The sequence below is a fragment of the Sus scrofa genome, chromosome 9 (genome assembly GCF_000003025.6).
Source record: "Sus scrofa isolate TJ Tabasco breed Duroc chromosome 9, Sscrofa11.1, whole genome shotgun sequence".
In the NCBI taxonomy this organism is placed as follows: Eukaryota; Metazoa; Chordata; class Mammalia; order Artiodactyla; family Suidae; genus Sus; species Sus scrofa.
Genome location: NC_010451.4, coordinates 80,219,142 through 80,241,546, shown reverse-complemented (window position 1 = coordinate 80,241,546; position 22,405 = coordinate 80,219,142).

Sequence of the window (22,405 nt, the reverse complement as noted above, 5' to 3'; positions counted from 1 at the left end):
TGAGAGACCGTAGTGTTCTTTCTGCTCCCCTTCCTCAGATGAAACTCAGTCCTTAAAAACATATAAAGCTAAATCTTCGGGTTTGATCAGATGATTGGTTTTGATACAAACTCGGGAGCCAGAAGGATAAAGACGTTTTATTTTTTATTTTATTTCTCAAATGTGGCTCTTTTTATTCCCTCCTCATATCCATTCTCTTTCTTCCTGAATATTTGTAGCAAGGTATAGACGTATGATTTGATTTGGGCCAGTGAGAAGTAGTTTTAGAAGTAAATTCAAGGGAGTCCTAACAGGGAGTTCTTTTTTTTTTTTTTTTTTTCGTATTGTTTTTCAGAATGTACATAGAATGGCTGTAACTTTGGAAACAATATTGAATCTCAAAGACTATATCTAAAGATGGAAAATTAGTGATATGGAAAGAGTCTATGCCCCTGAAAACTTCATGCAGTATCTATATTAATGCTAGATTGTCTTCTTGTGAATTTTCTTTACTTGAGAGAAATAAATTGCTACCATGTTGAAGATGAGATTGTCTCATATTTTCAGCTAATCTTACCTCGATATATGAATTCCTTCTTAGTTCCATGATTCTAAGTATATTCGATTATGTTCGTTCCTGTGAACCTAAACATGATAATGGAAAAAACAATTAAAGACTCTTTTGATAATTTTTAGCCATTCATTGGAAATCATTTACCTAAGTTATGTGGTAGAGTGTTCTATGGCAATATCTTATTCTCTTCATTTGAATTCACTCTTTAGATTATATGAAATATTATTCTAATGTTCAGAAAGATTCATGGGCTACTTGAATTTCCAGTTTACAACCAGGGACTTAGCTTGGAGTTGGGCAGAATGTGGCCCTTTACTTCCTAATACGGAAAAAAAAAAAGAAAAAGAATTACTCAATGCACAAAATTGTGTTAGAGATTAAAATGAGCAAGCTACTGTTGTGAATGCATTCAGCATGATTTGTCTTAATGGCATATATAATTTGGAGTCAACATATAATGAGTAAAATTATCTCTGTATAACATTTTCAATAACTTTAACTCAAGAACATACTGTATTGGACACATTAAAAATTAGGCAATTTTATTATCTCCAAATATATGCTACTATCTCTATATGTTTGCATTTTTTTCTCTCTCAGCAAGGGAGTCATGGAGCAGGGAAGAACTTATAGAGATCCTGTGGCAAATCCCTCTGTGTTGATGTAGGAGTTTGCCTGAGCCAACCCGAAGACTTAGCAAGGGGAATTTTCCCTGCTTAATGACCTGCATGATGCATGATAATTCTTTCATGTACAAGTGGTTTTATTAATTGTGCTATTTGTATTCTTAGTGTGTAGCAAAATGATTTGGTTTCATCAAAATATCCTATTCTTTTCTCCATATCTTGTGGTCCAGAGATTATATTTCAGATGTTAGAGAGGGAGGGTTAGAAAGAATAAAAGCATGGCAAAAGAGGTTAAATGGAAGTGAAAAACTTTCTTCTCCACTTCCATAAACTCCTTCTAAGAAATAATAGACCTTTTCACCCAGCAGATAGATAACATTTGAGTTACAACTGCCTTAGTCCATCTTTAGCCTAAAGGAAAAGTAAACTTACTGAAAGAATGACGTAATATTGGAAACTATGAGAGTACCTTACAACCAAAATGACAAGTGTCTTTGTGTGTATCCTCTTGTATCCCACTAATATGGACTGTCGAGAGGGAAACTCCAAAGCACTGGGCTATGTGATATACATTGACATTATTAGGATATTTGGAGAGCCCTTAAGGAAAAAAAAAAAAAAGAATGCTGAGAAAATCAGGGAGAAATAAGTGTTCTCAAGGCTTAGGAATAAATTAAAGAAGGGGTGAATCTTTCAGCATACAAGTTCCAACTTTTAAGTTGAGCATATGACATGAGTAGGACCTACTGAAGCTCTAGTGGAAGAGTCCCACAAGCTTTTTGATAGCTTCCACGTTGACATATATATCCAGGTGGATTTGAGTGAAATCCAGATATTGTTTCTATTTTAAGTGAATTAATTGAGTCTTCACCAGCTTTATTGTATTTCAGACAGGCATTTGTCAGGACTTTATCAACAAATAGTGTCCTCAGGGGGGATTTGAGGAGCAGGCTGTCACAGAAAGGGAGAGCGAGAGACCTGGGCAGCAGATCCAGGTAAACATGCATGGGAAGATGCCTCTCTGACGATGTGCACTCAGTCAGCACCTGCGCTGTTCTGCTGCATCCTGCCTCTTCTCTTTGTCAGTGGGGAAGAATCCCTCATTATCAAAGGGCCTGAGAGAGAGTACAAAGGCTGCCCCTGAGAACAGGTTTTGTGGGCAGTTTGTTCAGCCTGATAGATTTATTTATTTTGTCTACACTTGTGATATTAAGGGCCTGGGAGAATGTACTCTTTCCCAAATGTACTCTGACATGTACTAGTGTCCTTGGTATTAGGAGATGATGCCTTTTTTTTGAATGATTTGGACTGGAAGTGCAAGCGTGCACCCTATCTAAATTGCCTCATGGGTGAAACATTTCTCCTTGTAAAAACTTTGGATCTCCTGGCTCCCTTTAACTAAAAATTTAAATGTTGAAATACTAGAAGGAAGCCAAATAGTAGATGTATATGTAAAACTATTTCTTTAAAACTCTCCTATTGCTTCAGTTTTTTTTGCCATGAGGGCATGAAATTGCTTTAATTTCCATTTCTTTTTTCTCTAATTTTTTTTAAAAAAGTTTATCTTAGGAACTTTGATGTCTCACTTTTCTCTGCTGGGCTTTTGTGTTCAAGAAACTGCACTACAGCTGGCAGTATGCAAAAATATTAAAGGCAACCAAAGAGAAAGAGGTTTTTAGCTTTTAACAATTGTTTAACACGTTTGTTTTTCTCTCAAGTTCTCTGCATTAGAATTAAAGGAGCTTATTTTTGATTGCTCAAAAATCAGCAAAAATCTAATCATTTTTGACATTTATATTTTTCAAATGCTCAAGGAATATATTTTTCATCTCAAAGCATCTTAATTTGTTTAGTTTATGTATTTTTTCTCTCTCCTACTTAGTTTAGCATATAAGAAATGATTCAGACCCTGCAAGGCAATCACCACAAGTATTTCTAGTAAGATCTAGTTAAACAAATAATTTGTTTTCTTTTCTTTTTTTCTCTCTCTTTTTTTTTTTTTTTTGTCTTCTTTGTCGTTTTAGGGCCACACTTGTGGCTTAAGGAAGTTCCCAGGCTAGGGATCTAATTGGAGCTGTTGCCGCTGGCCTATGCCAGAGCCACAGCAACGCCAGATCCAAGCCCAATCTGTGACCTACACCACAGCTCACAGGACCGCTGGATCCTTAACCTACTGAGTGAGGCCAGGGATTCAACCAGCAACCTCATGGTTCCTAGTCAGATTTGTTTCTGCTGTGCCACTATGGGAACTCCCAAATAATTTGTTTTAAAACAACCAATAGGATGTGTGTCCTTGGTATTAAATATTTAACTGATTTATCTGTGGTAATAGTAGATTAATATGGATTTCTAAACATTACATGATTCAAAAGTATAAAATTTTATACTTTTGCATTTTTTAGATGTACTGGTATTAGAAATCTTTTGACACAAAACTTTTGAAAGTTGCTGGAAATTTTAAAAGCTGTTAGGGCTTCAAAATTACTATTTGTGTGCATATGTGTGATTGTATGCACACCTAAGTGTGCATGTGTGTATCTTTCCTTAACTAGATCATAAACTACTTGATGTAGGGACAATGTCTTTTATCCCTGTGTGTCTACTTTGTTCCGTTTTTATCTTTAGGTCCTAACACCTTCCTTGCTACAGTTAAGGTGCTCAACAAACATTTATCCAAAGAGTGAATGAATAAACAAACTAATAATTAAAGCAAAAATAAAAATATAGCCCTGAAATAGAAGAAACACTTATAAACATTATCATAAAAGCATGAATGCTTCTTTTGCTGTGTAATTATATATACATTACCGTAGAAATAAATCATTTTTGGCATCAGTGGTGTGTTGTAATAGATTGCATTACAGAGTCTGTAAAGTATTGAGTATTTCAAAAGGCAAGGAAAAGACTTCAACTGGAACTCATGCCAGTGAGGTTCAGTGGTTAGAATAGCATTCTGAAGCCTTCAGGTTAATTGTATCTTAAAGATCCTTGTGGTTTAATACTTCTACGAATAAATGATACTAGTTTAACTTAGGTGTAGCATCAATCATGATAAGTATTAGAACTTTTTTCATGTGTGTTCTTCAGGCAAGTGTCATTCATTTCTCACATTATTACACATTCTTACTCCATCAGGAAGCATTTATTGGCTCTACCTCCAATAATTTGGATCTGATTACTATTCACAATCTCCATCTCAATGACCTTATTCTTAGCTACCATCAGTTCTGCTGTCTCCTTGGTCACCCTCTTTCCTCTTATTCTCCCCTTAGTAGCCATAGTGATCTTTTTAAGTTTCATTCAGATCATACTCATTCCGTACTTAAGATGCTCCAGTGGCTTCATTACAATTAGAATGCAATTCACCCTGTCTCACTCCTTTTACCTTTCCTCTCTCGTCCCACAGCTTATGGCCTTCCTCATTCTGTGGTCTCATCTCCTATATGTACCCCTTTTCCACTATGCCACAGCCACACTGTCTGTATCCTGAATCTCCCATCGGAGTGTCTTTGCATTTGCTATTTTCTCTGCTTAGAAGGGTCTTTCCTCACATTTTCCAAAGCCACCTCCTCCACATTTGTCTTTGCTTATCATTGTCTCAACATTTTCATTTCTAACTCCCCTCGCTAAGTTAGTTTTGCATCCATGTCACTCCAGTCATATTTCCCTATTTTATGTTCTTCATGGCATTTCCTACTATCAAGAGTTAAATAATGGAATTAGTGTTTATTTTCTTACTTGGCTATTGTTGGTTAGAATGTAAGCTTATTAATGATCTGGACATCCATGAATTTTTTTTCTTTTTTTGGCTATGGTTCCAGTGCCAAAACTGTGCCTGGAGAATCTCTTCTGTGAAGAAAATCCACATTTGAGACATTGACCTCTTGAGGTTTTGCCCTAAAGTCAGTATTACATACCTTGTTGTTTAGTTACCACCGGAAAAAGATGTGGTTGTTTAAAGACTTTCCAGTTGAGTAATTCCTTCCTTCAGCAAGTCTCCTCTGACTCTTTACTCACTCACCACAAGACTGGGTTAGGTGGTTCTTAATGTCTGTTTCTTGTGAATTCTCCTGTCATTGCCCAGTATTATTATCTGTTTCCGTTTGGCTTCTATGTTAGATTATTACCTACTTGAAGGCAAGAACCTTCTCTTATTCATCTTTATTTCTCCAGCAGGTGATTCTAAGTATTAGAATACTAGGTGGAAGGAAAAATAATACATCAGTATAAATGACCTTGAGCTAATCCTTTCCAAAATGACAGAGCCATGGCAATTCTAATGAATCACTAGGCCTACACAGACTACCTCTTGACAATGGCATTTAAGAGAGATGTTAGATTTATTGAGAGTGTGATAAGATTGGTTATGGTAATTTTTAAGTATGAATATACTTTTGAGACTTCTTCAGAATAGGGGAGCATTACGATTGAAAAGGAGCTTAAATATCCGTTAAGTCTAATCTTTCTTCCTGTAATGCTCTTAATGTTGAATTAAGGGAAAACAGTCCTCAAAAAGCTAAGAGACTTGAAAGAATTACTCAGCTAATAAGTGGTTAAGTCATTGTTGAGAACCAGATCTACCATGATTTTTTCACACCATTCATCACTTTGCTTCTCTGGACAACGTTAATCTTTGAAACTCTTTCCCATTTCGTTCTGCAGACTTCAACTATAGTAAAGCAACTCCAGTGCTTTCACAATTCCTCCAATTGCTACTTATTTTTTGGAAAAAGCCCAAGTGGTTTGTTAAAATCATCAGTTATTAAAATGGCTAGCATGTAGATAAGCATATTTTTCAACAAAAGAAGTGCCTTTTTCATATTTTATGCCTTAAGAATCTGGTATGTAACAGAGCACCTACCTAGTGATACAATATTTGCTTAAAAATAGTTATCAGATAAATAATTGTATAATATTAAAAGTGGCATTTTTGTAATTGTTGGTACAATCTCACAACTGAGCTTGCCTAAACTTCAGCAAATTTCTCCACTTTTAGGTCAGAGGTGGAAACATGTCCAAAGGGATGTTTGACATTTAGCATGTTCTCCTTAAAAGGGATCATATTCTAGCATCTTGTCAGTTTTGAAATAACCCACTAAAATATTTATTCTATTATTTACATATGAAGGGTCTTTTTCAGTGAAAGTTGCATTTGGTGTTTTTTAATTTGTTTACACCCTCATATTTCTTTCCATAGTTGTTAGTTTAACCACAACTTTCTACATTGGAAGAATATTATCATCTTGTGTGGGTTAATAAGATAAGTTTTGTGGAAATTATTATTGAGTATCAAAGGCCTATTGCCGCTTTTTTTTGAAACTAGCTAATCTCAAGCAAGACCTGACTCTGTTTCAAAGTTCTAATCATTTTTGGAGCAACTTCTTAGATGTTAAATCATGTGACAACTATGCAGTAATATACACCATAAGTTAATAAAGCGTGACTATACTACAAGTGATAAAAATTATATTCATAAATATTGATAGATGCAAATGGTCATAGTAAAATTCCTAATGTATATACAAGACTTTAGCAGCTGGTGCCTTGAGCTTATGTATTGTAACCTATGACCAACAGGTGGCAGCAGTCCCTAGAAGGTTCTCACTGGAGAGTACATAACCTCACACAACAGTTAAAGCTCTTATGCTTTATTCTCCACTAGGGTTGTGTAAAATACGTGTTTAAACTGAATGATAGAGGCTTCTTTTTGCTGCTTTAGAAAGAAATTTAGTTAATTTAATTATGTTTATAATTATATGTATAATGTGCATTTATTTACTACACTGTGTTGAATATACACAGTATACCAGTAACTGCTTTCCTTTTGTTGAAGGATGTTGAGGAGTAATGATGCATTGAGTACATTAACTCTTCTAACTCTTTATCCCTGGGGATGTTTTAAAGAAATGACTCTACTGATTTCTTACAGATTTTCATTTGTTATAACACAGGAGTAGATTTTTAGTTGTTATTTGGCAATAAGGCACACCACAACTATAGGATTTTGTAAAATTTAGAATAAGATGTACTGATTGTACAAAATGATGTACAAAATCTCATGTTTGATGGTTCTGCAGTGTGTTCTTTATTAAAGAGAGTGTCATATTATATACTTTTCTGTGCTCTTGAAAAAGTATGACCATATTTTTTAAACGTGGACTCTCTTTTTTCCTCCTCCAGTTTTACTGAGCTATTGACATACAGCACGTTATACATTTAAGGTGTACAGCATGATGATTTTACTTACATACATCATGAAATGATTACACAATAAGTTTAGCGAGCATCCATTATCTCCTATAGATTCAAAATTAATAAAGTGGAAAAAAATTTTCTTTGTCATAAGAACTTAGAATTTATTCTCGTAACAACTTTCACATGCAACATACAGCAATGTTTGTTATATTTATCATGTAGTACATCATATTCCTAGTGTTTATTTATCTATAACTGGAGTATGACTGTATATTAATTGATTAGTTGACTTTGTTGAAATGTATCTTTCATCACAAAGACACATTGACACAATTAAAACCTATCATTATATTTAAGAGAAAAGTTTTAAACCAAATCAGGGTCATTCACAGATATTTTGGAACCACTTAGTCTCCTAACAATGTTACACCTCCCACTCCACCCAAAGTTACACAGCCAGTCAGCATTAAGAATAGTCTTTCATGGAGTTTCTGTTGTGGCTCAGCAGTAATGAACCCAACTAGTATCCATGAGGATGAGAATTTGATCCCTGGCCTCGCTCACTGGGTTAAAGACCTGGTGTTGCTGTGAGCTGGGCTGTAAGTTGCCAACACAGCTTGGACCCCACATTGCTGTGGTTGTGGTGTAGGCCAGTACCTGCAGCTCTGATTCAACCCCAGCCTGGGAACTTCTATATGCCACAAGTGTGGCCCTAAAAAGAAAGAAAGAAAGAAAGAGAGAGAGAGAGAGAGAGAGAGAGAGAGAGAGAGAGAGAGAGGGAGAGAAAGAGAGAAAGAAAGAAAGAAAGAAAGAAAGAAAAAGAAAGAAAGAAAAAGAAAGAAAGAAAGAAAGAAAGAAAGAAAGTTTTCCAGGAGTTCCCTTTGTGACTCAGTGGGTTAAGGACCCAATATAGTAGTGTCTGTGAGGATTCGGGTTCGATCTCAATGATCCCTGGCCTTCCTCAGTGGGTTAAGAATCCAGCCTTGCCACAAGTTGCAGCCTAGGTCATAGGTGTGGCCTGGTTATGCTGTTACTGTGGCTGTAGTATAATCTGGCAGTTGTAGCTGTGATCCCACCATGTAGCTGGGAACCTCCATGTGCTGTGACTGTGGCCATAAAAAAAAAAAAAGAATAGTCTTCCAGTACATGCTTCAATTAATGATTCAGTAGACATTTTTGGTAATGTCTAAAAATATTTTTGGTTGTCACAATTGCGGGGGGAGGGCTGCTGCTGCTGGCACTTAATGGGTAGAGGGCAGATATGCTGCTTAATTGTTATACATTCACAGGACAGTCCCTCACATATCATCCACCCCCAAATGTCAAGGGTGCCAAGGGTGAAAAACCCTGCCTTATTAGATAGTCAGTTAGAAAAATAAATTGTATTTACATTCTAGGAATAAATATGTAGAAAGACCAACAAATTAGAATCCAGACACATAAGCTAAAAGGTGAAAACCACAATGATAGGTTTTCTAAGGAAAAAAACCCTATTCATCCTTTGATGAATCAAAAGAAATAGCCCTGAATAAAAAAAAACGGATTACACAGATAAACAGTGACATATGGAGGAGTGGTGACAGTGGGAGTGGTCCATCCAGATGAGGAAGAATATTATATCACTGATATGGCTTGGAATTGTCAATGCACAGTGATAATAAAAAGTGGACTGATTAAAAAAATAATAACTTTCCTGAAAGTTATGAATGTGAAGTGCTCTAGTGCAGGAACCCCAAGGGACCTGTTTGTGTTTTTAACTTTGTGCAAGACGTTCTTCAGAGAGCCTCATTAGCTACCCAGCAAAATTCAAAGGCTGAGCATATCAAACCTATATTTGCTAAACAAATTAATTGCTGAATCTACTATTGACCTATTGTCAGATATCTAATTGCTTTTTAGTTCCTAAATTTATAGTCCAAAGAATAGGTGAAGAGCAACCTATTCTTTCCCTGTCCATCTTGCCCCCAAACTTACAAACATTGCTTTTCTCCTTTGGCAATTGAGGGAATATAGGAAAATTTCATGGGGTAGCTTTTGCTTTTTTGGTCTGATTTGCCCTTAACAATGTGTGCCTGTTTGTTCCATATGGAGACACTCCAAATCCTGGAATCTTTTCATCTTCTGGAAAGTGCTAGTAAAAAAATATTTTGTAAGGTTTATAACTACATAGACACATAGAAGAGAATATTTAGAAAATTATCTATGTCTCAATCAAATAAGTTCTTTAGGTCCAATAAATGGAAAATATCACAGCACATTTTTAATACTGTTAGGCACCTGGGATAGTGTTCTTTTCATAAATATGTACTGTTCAGGGCCTTAAAAATCTAACTTAGCACAAAATTTCATATTGTTGCATTAAAATATAAATATTCAAAATTTGAGACTTTGCTTTGATTCCTAAAAAGTTCAAATGTGGCATCCAATAAGTACATTTCTGATTCATTTGCTCTTTGTAAAAGAAAAGAAAAAATAGAAAACAAGAAGTGGAGCAGTTAGGCTGATTCAATAAACAAGTTTAGTGTAATGATCCAAAGCTCGATATATCTGGGAGAATTGCCCTGTAATAGGGCTCCTTAGATTTCTAGCAACTACATAGCAGAAACTCAACTTCTCCATGATGTTAAGGCTTGACTTCCTCTGTTTCACAATGAAAAGAAATATGTCTCTGACTTTGTAGATCAAAGTTTTGCTTTGGATAAACTGATAAGCATTTTTCAATTTTCTGTACAGGGTTTATTTGCTTCACTTGGGCTCTGTTATATAAAGAACAAAAATGAGATTGGAAATACAACTTTGGCCAAATGACATTTTCGCATATTTTAGGATAATGTAAAAATGAAAGAAAAGTCAGACAATATCTATGATGCTTTTATATTTAAATGCATTGAAACCAAGAGAAAGTATGTGACATAAATTGTTAATAGCAACAATTTGCATGTTTTTGAGTGCTTTCAGTAGGATAGTATATAAAATGATTCTCAGAAGGCATTTGTTCTCACAGGGTTTATTTTCATCCACATGAAATTTTTATAATTAAAAATAGTTCTTTATTGTTTCAAGTCTTTATAATGAAGCTTGAATAAAGAAAATATATTGGATATTTACAGGAGGTCATGAATTTCCCATCAGATTATATCAAATCCAATGTATCTAATAATTTTTGCCATTATTACTAATATGATATAGCTTATGTTGGTCATGTCAGATTGTACATTCATTTATTTGATGTCTGTTTATTGAGCATTTGCTTTATATGAGATACTCTTCTGGAAGCTGGGAATGACATATTCAGTGCATAGTCATTGACCCAGCCCTCATTTCTACTAAGTTTCTTTTCTTTTCTTTCTTTTTTTTTTTTTTTGTCTTTTTAGGGACACACATGCAACATATGGAGGTTCCCAGGCTAGGGGTTGAGTTGGAGCTGTAGCCGCTGGCCTATGCCACATCCACAGCAATGACAGATCCAAGCCCATAGCTCATGGCAACACTGGATCCTTAATTTTTCTCCCATTATCCTCCATCGTGCTCCATCATAAGTGACTAGATTTAATTCCCAGTGCTATACTGCAGGTTCTCATTGCTTATCCATTCCAAAGGCAATAGTTTGCATCAATTAACCCCAGATTCCCAGTCTACCCCACTCCCTCCCCCTCCCCCTTGGCAACCACAAGTCTGTTCTCCAAGTCTATGAGTTTCTTTTCTGTGGAGAGTTTTATTTTTGCTATATATTAGATTCTAGATATAAGTGATATCATATGGTATTTTTATTTCTCTTTCTGACTTACTTCACCTAGTATGAAAGTCTCTAGTTCCATCCATGTTGCTGCAAATGGCATAAAATTATTCTTTTTTATGGCTGAGTAGTATTCCATTGTGTATATATACCACATCTTCCAAATCCAGTCATCTGTTGATGGACATTTAGATTGTTTCCATTATTGGCTATTGTGAATAGTGCTGCAATGAACATGTAGGTGCATGTGTCTTTTTCAATGCAAGTTTTCTCTGGATATATGCCCAAGAGTGGGGTGTTTGGGTCATATTGTATTTCTATATTTAGTTTTCTGAGATACCTCCATACTGTTTTCCACAGTGGTTGTACCAATTTACATTCCCACCTATAGTGTAGGAGGGTTCCCTTTTCTCCATACCCTAGCATTTGTTACTTGTGGACTTATTAATGATGGCCATTCTGACTAGTGTGAGGTGGTATCTCATAATAGTTTTGATTTGCACTTCTCTAATAATCAGTCATGTTGAACATTTTTTCATGTGCATGTTGGCCATCTGTATATCTTCCTTTGAGAAATGTCTATTTGGATCTTTTGCTCATTTTCCATTGGGTTGTTGGCTTTTTTGTGGTTGGGTTGTATAAGTTGTTTGTATATTTTAAAGATTAATCCCTTGTCAGTTGCATCATTTGAAACTATTTTCTCCCATTCCATAGTTAGCTTTTTGGGTTTTTTTTTTTTATGGTTTCCTTTGCTGTGCAAAAGCTTGTCAGTTTGATTCAATCCCATTGGTTTATTTTTGCTTTAATTTCTGTTGCCTTGTTTATTATGGTTTTCAAATAAATCTATTCTTCCTCCTTTCCTCCTCCTTCTCCTCTCTCTCTCATTAGGTATAGATGTAGATATAAATGTATATATATATATATATATATATATATACATATATATATATATATATATGATTCACTTTGCTGTACACCTAAGTCAACTATACTATAATAAAATTTTAAGAGAGACAGAAACAGAGAGAAGGTTTAATCTTTCCAGAAGTAGGCAAGGGAAAGGGGAAATTCAGGACACAGGACTACAAATCACCTGCCTGTTACCATGTGAACAGTTTCCTTCCATCTCATTATCTAGAGCAGGTTTCCATGCTTGAGTCATTTCTTTTCCTCCTTAAATTTTGGGTAAACTTTTATCTATATAAACTTTCTCATATCTTGGCTATTGTGAACAGTGCTGCCATGAAAATTCAGTGCATGTGTCTTTGTCAAGAAAAGTTTTGGTTGGTTATTTGCCCAAGAATGGGATTGCTGGGCCATATAGTAGTTCTATGTATAGTTTTCTAAAGTACCTCCATACTGTTTTCCAACTGATAGAACACTGTAAACCAGCTATAATGGAAAAAATAAAAATCATTATATAAAAAAAGAAAAAAGGAAAAAAGAAAATAAATGCAAACCATCATTTGCAAAAAAAAAAAAAAAAAGCCTCAGTTGGGAGATGAGGTGGTGGCAGGGGCAGAGGGTCAAAATCTTGATTAAAACCTTGAACAACACAGGGGTTAGGGGTGCCCACCTCCTGTATAGTGGAAAATTGGTGTATAACTTTACAGTTCCTCCATGGTACCATATTGCAGAAACAACAAACTCCAGATCATGAAGTACTACAGTGTGTATTTATTGAAAAAAAACATGCCAGTAAATGGAGCTAGGCACTTCAAGGATCAGCTTCAGAGACAGGATTTACCTCTTCCTTTTGATTAGGAAAGTAGGTGTGTAGTCAACAGATATTTATAAAACATACAAAAGTACGTTCACTGCCCTGGGTGTATTTTTGGTAGATACCATAGGGGCCACTTTATGTGATCTTCTACCAGAAGTACATATAAAATCTTTCTAGAAGAGCACAAAAAGAAGATTTAACAAATATATTCACTTTTCTCTTGTCAATAAAACCTTTCCAATGCCCTTTGTCATTATGAATTATTTACGTTTTGAAGAAAAAAAAAGTGATGTATAATGAACATACTAAAATATATGCTATCTAAATTCTAAAGTTTAATACTAAGACCCTCTCCTCCCATATAGAAAGGTTTGTTTTAAAGTCACCAATTGGTGTAATGCACTAGGATTTAGGAAGTGTAGTTATCTATACCAAAGAAAAATATTCAGAGATTACATCTGCTGGAAGAGATTTTTTTAATCCATACAGTGTTTTTTTTAAAAAAAGAGATAAGGTATTATGAGAGAAAACCAACTGAAAAAGACTGCTAAAATTAGTATTTAATATCTTAAGATTTCTAATATAATATAAGCATATTATAGCAAGATACTATTCCTTCAGATTTTGTCAATAATATCCATTAGAAATAAAACTACATAGCTATTTGATTAAGAGGGAAAGCATAATTGATGTAAGGAATGAAAATACATGAAAAAAATCTAATGAAAATTTAAAATGCTTTTTTTTTAAGTAACATGATTAATGAACATGTCCTTAAAAGAAGTAGATTTGGTACAATAAAACATTTAAAAGCTTATTTTCTTTTCATTGCAAATATTTGGTATTTGTATATATCAATTTAAAACATATATATATTAATTTACTGTGCTTAAAGAAACTATAATCAGAAAAATGGATCATAATACACATTGTTCAATTATGAAATTATCTCTTTCAACAAAGACACAGATATTGAATTTTGCAGATGCTGAAGTTCCCAACATTATTCTGACATTCACTCCAAACTTTCTGACGGCATAGTAAATATAAGAGGAGCAAAAGAGGCGTCAATGATGTAAAACATACACAGGGTTAAATAGTTCTTTTTCAAAGAAATGTAGAACTAAAATATTCCTAAAGGTCACATGCCATCTCTTCAGCCCATTTAAGGCTTCTGAAATGCCACTCTGAAGTAAAATAACTACCTCTCCAGAAGAGTCATTCCATTAGAGAGCCGACTAACATCAGTACAGAGATAAATGGGAGAACAGAAAATTGATTTTACACTTGTGCTATAAGTGTGGTCAAATGTTATAGGCCAGCACATCAAACAGGATTCCAAAGAATTGCTGTGCTTGAAAAATAACAACAGAAGAGGATGTGGTTAAATGCAACTTAATAATAGGGCTGATGTACTCAGTGTATAGTAAAATATTTATTTACTTTTCTATTTATGACACATTCATGTATCACTTTTCTTTTTGTTAATAAATTCATTTTTTCAGTGTTACTCTAACTAATATCTTTTATCCTAACTCATGCTGTCACACTTACCCAGAGGTATGTAGGCATGTTGCAGCAATGATTTATATTTTGTTTCATTAAAACATATAGAATTGTGTCTAATAAAGATATTATAATTAAATTTTATTTTATATGATTTCAAATCTGTATGCAAATGCTATCCAGATTAAAATTTTTAAAAATACCATCAATCAAAACTATTGAAGGTCATTAGACCCCTGGAAGTACAAAATGAGTGTTTACAACTTTCTGTGTGTTTCCTTGCATTCTCCATGACGCTTATGTTACTGTGATGTTCACCTGGGACCTGCCATTTGTTTTCAGGTTTTTCTGACCTAGCTGTGGCTGAATAGAATCAGGTATGATGAATATGATATAGCATATTCCTTCCTCACTGCACCAAGGGAATTTCGAGGGGTAGACACTGGGCAATGACATTTTTAAAAGCCCCGGTGTGCACTTGGTGGCTTAACAAGAAAGTCAGAGCTAATATTATTTTCCTCTTACAGACGTTTAGGGCTGTTGCAAGACTAAGATAGCCTCTCTACATATTGCTGAGTAAGTGATCAGTTCCAGTGTAGACTGAAGTGTGAATGAATTTCCAACAAAGTAAGGAAAGATAATTTGAAAATTTTAGTTCTTTCTTAAAGATGGTTCTATAGAGCAGTCCTTGAAATCTGCTCCATCTCTTCCTTAGGTTTTCCTTCACTCCTTATCCTTCCTGTTTCTACAGAATTTATAATGTCATATCACTCGTCATTACAACAGCTTATTTCCTTTAATTCTTTCTTGGGAAAGATGAAGGATTTTGAGCCATGTACACTATCCATGCATTATCCTAGAATATGGGCTGCTTCATGCAGTTCAGTTCTATTTCTGAGGAAAAAAACTCATTTGCCCCAATTTCAAGTATACTTTTGAGAGGAGTAGAGACAGATTTGCATTCTGAAAATTCTCCTACTGGAAATCCCATTTTAAATGCAATACTTTTCACCTTGGTTCTTCAAATCAAGATTGAGTCTAAGAATGTAAACTAAATCTTTATTTCTTTTGGTTAAAGACATATGTTGATGTAAAGTGTTCACAAAGAAATGATAATGATGGTAGGATTATGGAACATGGTTTCTTTAATACCTGGGCTCCATGGTTAGATTAGGCAGAGAAGTGGTCTCTGCCTCTGTGTTAATCAGGGTTTCTAGAGAAATAGAACCAATAGGATCTATCTACTGACTGATCAATCGATTGACAGATTAAAAGATTTATTATGAGTGATTGGCTCACACACTTATTCAGGCTGAGAAGTTTGATGAATGCTATTTGAAAGTTGGAGCCCTAGCCAGTGGTGTAGATCCAGTCCCAGCATTAAGGCCTGAGAGCCACTGTATCCTATGATGTAAGTCCTAATATGTGCCCAAAGGCCTGAGAAGCAGGAGTTCCCATCCAAGGGTAGGAGAAGATGGATATCACAGCTCTTACAAGAGAGAAAATTCATTCTCTCTCTGCCTTTTTTGTTCTATTTGGACCCTCACTGGATTGGGTGGTACTTTCTCACTTTGATGAGCGCCATTTCCGTACTAAGTTTATCAATTCAAATGCTAATCTCTTCTAAAAACACCCTTATATACGTATCCAGAAATAATGTTTTGCCATCTGTCTGGACATTTTTTGGCCCAGTGAAGTCAACACATAAAAGTAACCATCACAGCACCCCAGGAAATTATATTCCTTTTGGAGGTGGGATGGGGAGGGGGTATAGTTATATTACTAATACAGCCTTACATTTTTATAGTGCTCGATTATTTAAAATAAATGTGTTTTACTTGAGCTTTACAAAAATTCCAAAAGATAACTGAATCAGCTATTATTATCAACCTTAAAATCAGAAAGTTGTGTTATATTTATTACTTGTCTTCACCCTCCCATGCTAGAATGTAAACCTCATGATAACAGAGATCTTTACTCATTGATGTTTCATAAACACTTAGAACTGTGCCCAAAAATGTGGACATTCAAAAATGCTGGTTAAATATGTATATATATCCTTCTGTTGAGCCTAAAAAATAGGATCATATTGTATAAATAAACTGCTTTATCAAAACTCTTTTGCATAGTATTAAATATTTTCCCATGTCAATAGACACACATTCAAACATTTTTTTTTAAGTACATTAAATGCCACTGTATGGTAACAAAACAAAAATACCCATGATAGACAGACACTTGAAAAGTTAACTACTTGCCTGATTAGCATATGGTAAGTATCCTTTCTAGTCTAGTCATTTTAAATCATCACATTTGTAACTGAACATGTTCTAAATGGGGAACCACAACATACATTCATACCGTCAGGCCTTGGCTATAAAATAAAACCATTTACGTTACTTGAATGGAAAACTAGTGGTCCATAAGTAAGCTGTGACCTAGAGTCACATTTTAATTGACTTGTACAACATTGACTCTTGAAGCATTTCTTAAATTAGTCATGCAAAATCTTTATATACAGGTTCTTTTGCATGATTAGAATGTTTGCCAATACTGGGCCTGCTTTCTGCTTGGCATCAAGAGCTTGGAGTTAAAATGGCAGCCACAGTCTCTTTGCCATGGTTTCTCTTTATTGGTGGCTTCCTTTCCTTCACATGTACCAGCTGACCCCTTGAGGGTGTTCGAGTTTGCAACCTCTGAAGAAGGCACTTGAAAAGTTAACAGATAATTTCAGGTTTTAGTCCACTTGGTGGCTACTACCACTTTAAATAATGTGCCTGTACTCCATTAAAAAAAATTTTTTTTGTACTCCTTTTTGTAATTTATCACTTAGATGATAGTGAGTCCTGATTATGAAAGAGTAATAGATTACTTAAACCACCTCCATTTACCCTCATTTCATTTTAAAAAATGTAAAATTCACATTAGTTTTAGCTCCTTCATTGGCTGTCATAATAGCTTTTAACCCATTCTTGCAATTCTTTCTAACAATGCCAAGTATCTCTTGATAATTGTCTCTCTGAGTGGACTCCCCAGCACTCCTCTCTTCCACCCCTAGCCCCAACTATGCTATTGCCAGCTATACTATTGCTTTTACAGTGTCAGAATCTATAATATCTATAGTCTTTTTGTAATTATAATTTTCTTTTGTATATTGCTTATAGGTATGTATTCTGAAGGTTAAAAAATTAAACCGTGTTAAGTGTTTGGAAATATTATTCACTATAGAACCAACAGCACAGCTGAACCTTTTCAGGGAGGAATGTAATCAATCCTATTGCAGGAAATATCTGCTATTCAACAAACACTGCTTCAATCTGTACAGTCAAATAGATTCTCATTTCTTTCATTCTGTCAATGGCTTGAAGTGAAACTATATTTAGGAGGTTGGGTATGTAGGCTTTGGTTTGCTTCCATTCATTTTTACTATTAGAGTTTCTAATTTCTTTTGCATATATATATAATATCACCCCACTTTATCATTACCACTATTTATCAAATGGAATCCCTTTTATTCTTAAAGATGTTCTTCAACTGTTAATCATTGAGATCAACTGCTTTGTAGACTCTTGTTCAGCTGTCTTTTGGGAACCTGTATTCCTTGAAATCCTGGTTTACTATCACTGTTTTTCAGTACATTTTTTTTTTTTTTTTGTCTTTTTGTCTTTTGTTGTTGTTGTTGTTGCTATTTCTTGGGCCGCTCCCGCGTCATATGGAAGTTCCCAGGCTAGGGGTTGAATCGGAGCTGTAGCCACCGGCCTACCCCAGAGCCACAGCAACGCAGGATCCGAGCCTCGTCTGCAACCTACACCACAGCTCATGGCAACGCCAGATTGTTAACCCACTGAGCAAGGGCAGGGACCGAACCTGCAACCTCATGGTTCCCAGTCGGATTTGTTAACCACTGCGCCACGACGGGAACTCCTCCCAGTTATATTCTTTGTTCTGCTGCTCTATTGTTTTTGCTGGGCTAGATCTTCAAGGTTTTTTTTTTTTTTTCTTTTTTCTGAAAACAAGTATGAGGGATGTAAACTTCATTGAGTCTCTTTGTTTCCTGAAACTGACTTTATTTTTCATCTATTTATTCATAGTTTGCTGTCTACATAGGTTTTCAAAATCACTTTACCTCACAGCTTTGAAGATAGTGCTCCATTTTATCCTTGCTTTCTGTGTGTCTGATATCATTCTGATTCATACTGCTTTTGGGGCAACATGTTTCTGAACCATGGAAATTTTTGAGGTATTATCTTTATTTTAGTTATTCTCTATTTTTTAGAGATGATTATGTATGTTTTTTTTGTCATTCATTGTGCTGGATACCTAAGGAACCCTTTACATGAAAACTTGTATCTTTATCTCTGAGAACTATCCCTTGAATATATCTTTTAGGATACAGATAACTCTTGAAAAATGTCATCTTTATTACATCTATTTTTGATTTTTTCCCCCATATCCTCTTTTTGAAATAACAGATAAATAGATGGGATAATGATAATGAAAACTTAATGTTTTCTGTGTTTTCATTTGTCCAGAATTAAATGGCCATTTATGATAGAATCTTTTGGCAATCTAGGAATAGAAAGTAACTTCCTCAATCTAACATATGGCATCTATAAAAATGTATGTCTTGCACCACTAAAACTTAAAGTCTGAATGCTTTCTCTTTAGTATTTGGAAAAAGTAAAGATATCCTCTCTTACCACCTCTATTAAGTAGTGATCTGGATTTCCTATCATGCGCACTAAGGCAGAAAAAAGAAATAAATAATATCCAGATTAGAAAGGAAGAATGAAACTGTCTTTATTCATTGATGTCATTATTGTCTGTGTAGAAAATACTAAGAAATCTACAAAAGTGTTTCTAGAGCTAGTAAGAGAGTTTTTTCAAGGCTGTAGGATAAAGATTAACATGCAAAAATCAATTGTTCCTGTGTACTAGCAATGAACAAAAAATACCATTTCTATAGTAAAAATATATGAAATATTTAGGGAAGAATTTACCAAGAATTCTCTACATTGAAAACCAAAAACACTGCAGTGCAACATTAAGACAGTTGTTAATAGAGATATATCAAATGTTTATGAATCAGAGGACTTAAGATGTAAATTCTCTTTATCTATGGATTCAAAAAACAAAATCCTAGTCTAATTCCAGAATGCTATTTATTTTTAATAGAATCTGACAAGCTGCTTCTAAAATTTAATGGAAAGGTAAAGGCCTTGAAATAGGTGACACCATTTTATAAAGAAAGATCAAAGTTGGAGGAATTATTCTATACTATTTCAAGATGTATAAAGCTTCAGTTATCAGTATAGTGTTCTTTTGGTGTAAAGATGATATACAGGCAGTGAAATATAACATTCAGAAATAGACTCACAAAATTTATGGCTAATTTATTTTGACACAAATTCTAAGGCCATTAAAAATGGAATAATCTTTTCAACCTTTGCAGTCTCTGTTTTGGACCAGTTTGAGGTATCTGTCAGATATAATGTGAAGTTGTGTAGTATGAAACCCCAGAGAGGAAAAACATCCAAATTCAAGTTCCTGATCCATGAGCTGTCAGCATACAGATGATCAAGATGGTCTTGGGTTGCACAAGGGAGAATATTTAAAGCGAAAACATAAAAATGGCCAAGGACAGGATCTTGTGTAATGTTCACATTTTGGGGATGGTTTATCACTTAATTTGACTAAACTGAATGGTTAGATCTGATTACTATTGAGTCAGTTTAGTCAGATGAACAATTATAGATAATTATTTTTTCACTGTGCTAAAATGCTAAAATTTGAAGAATGTGCATTGATCGATGACTGTAAATGCCTTTCAAAATTTTATACTATCTTGAAACTGTATTAGTTATTCCTAAGAATGAGGATAAAAGTTCCAGAGATATAAAATAATTAAGATTAAATATAAAACAAACTACAGAGGTCTTTGACTTTCTAGTACTTAAAATAATTATTAAAGTTTGAGTACTCCTTATTCTTTACTTTTCATAGTCTTTTGCCATAAAGATTCCTGGCAATTACTAAAGATAAAATGCAGTATATGTTGGCTAGCTCTTTTCTAAATTTAATTTGTTTTACTTATGTATTTATGTTTCTTCATTTTAAAACATGTAAAAATTCAGTACCATATATGTAAATTCAGCTAAAATTATGGTCTTCTATTTTATGTCTTTAAATATAAATATTAAATAAGGCTACTTAAATCATCATTCTTTTTGGACTCCAATTTCTGACTCTATTCAAGTTGACAAACTGCAACTATATAATGCTTTATTTATGATCTTTAATAGAATTTTCAGTGCATTTACACTGCCCATTCAATTTAATTTTACAAGTAATTTTCCTGAAGCTCTGAACTAGGTCTTTTATATGGGAGCTAACAACTCAGCATTTGTTGTATTCATTTTTCTGGGTTAATTCTCTAAATCTATTAAAAGTAAAAAAAAAATTAAAAGTCTGCTTTTTGTTTTTATTAGAACATAATTTATGTATGCTACATATGACTTTTTCTCCTCTACTGTCCTAAAAATGTATGTTTGACCTGATTATACCAAGAAGTAATAGCAGCCATACTTGAAAATCATGTTGAGGACCTCTTTCCTTACTTCTGAATCATACTTCTCCTCCCCAGTGGGCAGTACAGTGCATTTTATTGCATACTGCATTTCTGGGTATCTCTTATTTCTGTGTATATTCAGGAGGCTGAAAGAGGAGCTCACAAAAATCCCAAGAGATGCCACACACACACACAGCTACTATTTAACAGAATGGCCCTACTTAAACTACTGCAAATCATGAAGCAGGTGAAAATGTTGCAGTTTTAACTACAGCTGATTGAAAGAGGGGGCTGAAGCACACATGGGGTGGTTACCCATAGGTTAAGTGGGAGGAGTATCTGGAACTTCAGCAGGGATTGGCATCAAACCTGCCAATAGGGTGTGCTCCATACCAGACAGCAGGCTGTTGTCCATAACCAGTTATTTGCCAGTGAGGACAAGAAGACAGGCCATGTGTGCTCAAGTTGTTGATTCACCCAATAAGTTACTCTTCCAGTTCGCTGTGATGCCAGCTACCTATCCTTGTGCTGGGAGAGCGAGGAGCTAATGTGACTGATGAGATGACTTCTGTACACATTTGGTGTAGCCTCTCAAGGAAGCATCATTACACACAGTCAGTTGCAAAAGTCTCCTCCTTAAAACCTCAAGGAAGCTGGCTCATGGCATGAGTGATTAAAAACAAAATGCAACTAAATAGATAACAAAAGCTGAAATATCAAGATTTCAGGTAAGTTGTTACTAGATTCTCTTGCCATAAAATTCTCAAGACGGTATTTAAATATTTACATTTTCAGATTATGTCTTCATATGCTTAGAGCTACTATTTTTCTTAAATTGTAATTCATCAAGTATATAACCTAAAATAACAATTTTGGACAATCATCTTCAGAATCATGCTAGTATTGCATCAGGTAAAGACCTCTGATTCAATCTAGTTCAACATCAGAGAATGTAATCGAAGATTTGCCAAACATTTATTTATTTATTCCTAGTTTTATATAAACTTCAATAGGAATTTTATATGGTAAGTTATTCCTGGAAAATAATGACTAAAAACTCTAATAAAATAGATGGATTTCCTTTCTCTCTCTCTTTTTAAGTCCAAGAGATAGTGTTTCTCTAAGAAGTTAAACTGAGTGAAATATTTAGTCTTATGGCTATACCCTTTAACAAAGCCATGATTACTTGAGAGTTCAGAATCCTGGAATATGTCAAAATCAACAGTTCTAGAAAGAAGTAGAATGATACAATTAGAAAATTAGGAAAATTATGACACTATGAAGTAATAGTAAGATAAGTTACAGCATTTATTCAGATTTAAAATTCAAAAATTTTATAATTATGCTTATAAAGACTCTTGCCTTTGGAATGGATTAGCAATGGGATCCTGCTGTGTAGCACTGGGAGCTATGTCTAGTCACTTATGCTGGAGCATGATAATATGAGAAAAAGGAATGTATACATATATGTGTAACTGGATCACCATGCTGTACAGTA